Source organism: Anguilla rostrata, chromosome 12, assembly GCF_018555375.3.
Source record: "Anguilla rostrata isolate EN2019 chromosome 12, ASM1855537v3, whole genome shotgun sequence".
NCBI lineage: Eukaryota > Metazoa > Chordata > Actinopteri > Anguilliformes > Anguillidae > Anguilla > Anguilla rostrata.
Window position 1 is genome coordinate 29,095,823 of NC_057944.1, and position 2,777 is coordinate 29,098,599.

General features: G+C 42.7%; 1 long non-coding RNA gene across 2 annotated transcripts in view; it reads right to left on the reverse strand.

The window, feature by feature from the left end:
• Window positions 1-601: 601 nt before the first annotated feature.
• The window catches only part of LOC135236387 (uncharacterized), a 9,632-nt gene continuing 7,456 nt past the window's right edge, over window positions 602-2,777 (reverse strand). Inside the window, exon 2 of one of the 2 annotated variants that reach the window (XR_010324572.1) lies at window positions 602-1,218. This is a non-coding gene — a long non-coding RNA (uncharacterized LOC135236387). Of the gene's footprint in view, window positions 1,222-2,777 lie in introns of both variants that reach the window. The other variant, XR_010324571.1, reaches the window with a different exon arrangement.

The following is a 2,777-nucleotide window of genomic DNA, read 5'->3' on the forward strand; positions in this document are numbered from 1 at the left end:
CTTCTTAACAATGTTCAATCAAAAAATGTTTCAATCAATGTCCTTTTTTCTTACATGGTGTCCTATACCATATGGGTTGCCATATAGAATGCAATTTCTGAACATAACACTATAAAACTAAAACATAAAAATTCAATCAATGTCCTGCTTTTTTGTTTTGTACACATTGCTAGTTTCTGGCGTCGTCTGTTCTTAGATAACTTGTAGTGTAGTTTCTCTCTAAGATCTTGAATGGTCTTTGGATTGTTATTAACAACAGCAGATTTAAGAGCACAATGTCTGCTATATTAGTCAATGGCTGTTATTCTATTTGAGGCCTGTGAACGATATACGACCGTATTTGATAAAAATTATTGTAAACGCCCTACGCACAGTTTCTGTAAAAGAAAGATATACCTGAGATGTGATGAGACTGTGGGGAGTTAGCTGTGCTTCAGTACCTTTTTAACACTGTAATCTGGACACTGTAATCTAGCTGCACTTCTTCACACTGGGCCAAAATGCATGTCATCAAATTTATCTTTAACCTGATCAAAAAAGGACCACAATGGAAATAAGCTATTAGCTTTATTGTATCTATCCTTGATAGTTTAAAAAAAATTGTGTAAGAGAAGCTGGCTTCAGGTGCATGTTTTTCTCTTTTTAAAAATTATTGAATAAAATCAATCAATCAATCAATGATGCTGTTATTATGAATAGAATGTACTGCAGACATGCTTTAATGCAATATTTCTTGCAATCCTTATGGAGGGCTAAGCCCTGATGACAAAAGGACAGGTCATAATGGTGCATCGTGTGCCTCTGTTAATATGCTTTCGCTTCCTAAATCCTACCGTAGTCTATCCTGGTAGACTTGATTGGCGACCTCGTGCCAGCCATGTGACAGCATGCCTGATGAACGATCGTCTGAAGCGAGTTAATTCATGCACTCAACGGCGGGCGGTCAAAGGCAGTGGGTGTGTTAATCGGCACCCAGTCGATTAATTAATTAAAAGGCAGGTGAGTAATGAGCAATGTGCTGCCCAAAGGCCTTTACCTGGGCATACTTACCTGGGCATACTTACCTGGGTTCATTCCACTGCGGCTCACTGCGGCAGGTTCAGGGAGGCCTCTTCCGGCAAACTGGGAAGGAGGGCATCAAGACTCAGAGACAGCCACAAAGAGCCATTAAGCATTGGCCAGCCCACCATTACAGCCTCCAGCACAGCTCCACCTCTGCTGCTGACAAAACAAAAAAAAAACAAAAACAAAAAAAAGGTGGAAAGAAACATTAATTTTACAAAAGTGAACAGTTATAAAATAATAAAAGTGAAAGAATTCCAAAGATGCACGATTCCATTCTCGCTCACATACATGCGCACGCACAGTCAAAATTTACAACAGCGAGTTTCTTAGAAAAGGAAATACTAAAGAGGAGTGTTTTAAGCATGCACCTTAAAGCTTCCAAAAGGCTGCACAGTCTTAATATTCGAATGGGAATGTGAGCATGACTGTGACTGTGTCTGGAACATCAGTGGGTTTGGAGTGTGTAGGAGTCCTGAGCTTAAGTCCAAGTCCCTGTCCAGTGGTACAAGGTTCCCCCACAATCCAGCTACACCTTGAATATCAGTTCCTAAACTCAACCTCTGGCCTGATTCCAGTCATTCACACTCCACAGGGGCACCATTAATTCACTTTGTGGAGGCTGTTACCAGGGGACCTATCTATGGGACAGACATTTAACACATTAGCCATTACTGCTGAGTGTTTAAGGTTTTACTGTTCTCTCTCTGAGGAGCAACAATACTGTCTCACCCAGGACTCAAACCATTACAGGACTTGGTCCCAGAAAGCAACTGAAATTAAATATGACTTGATAATTGCAATAGGTAGAATAATGATAGCAACTAAGAACTATTTAAAGTATTTGGATGTTACAGCAGTTATTAATGCTGTATTTGCATTTGCGCACATTATAAGTAAAGATGCATTTCTGTCCATACTTGGATGGCACTGAATTAATGAGAAGAGTTCGTAAAGGTCCACAAAACAAATGACATTTTGGGTGAGCAATCTGAAAATGGAAATAATAATAATTCTTTGAGGGGGTCTGAAGTTAAAAGGAGATGGTATGGTAGGTGGAAAAATAAATAAAATGCAATATACATATAATGTTACATACACTAAAATACAAATATGCACCATAAATAGAAACCTGATTTAGTCCTATGTTTGTGTTGACACGATTGTGTTTGAATATTAACACACAGTAATTCTTTGGGCGCATCAGACTGCGTCTGGCCCCTTGTGTCTGCCTGTATCCTCTCACCTCAGTTTTGAGTTCCCTACAGGTCAGTTCCCCACCCCCCCACCCCCCCCCCGCCCCGCTCAGTCTGCAGCTCAGCAGGCTGACCCCTGCGCCCGTGACACCCAGTGCCCGGGACGGTCCCGTTGAGCAACGGGGGCCAGTGTGCGGTTGCGGCAGTGGTGCGGCAGGTCACCGGGTGGAGGGGGGGATTAGGCGTGTGTGAGTTATTGGGGGTGACAGCAGTCTCTGTATTACAGGCCTTGCGGCAGATTTCTCAGGCCCGTTTTAGACGCACTAATCTGGATTTGTCACAGCAGTGTGTCAGCAACGAGGTCCCCGGACCTCCTTCAGCCCCCACCGCCGAACCCACAGCCCCCCCCCCCCCACCATAACCCTTGCCCACCAACTCACTGCCTCCATCTCTCTCTTTCTCTCCCACATGTAACAAGTACAACTAGTAACATGAATGGTATTAACAATAATAATTACT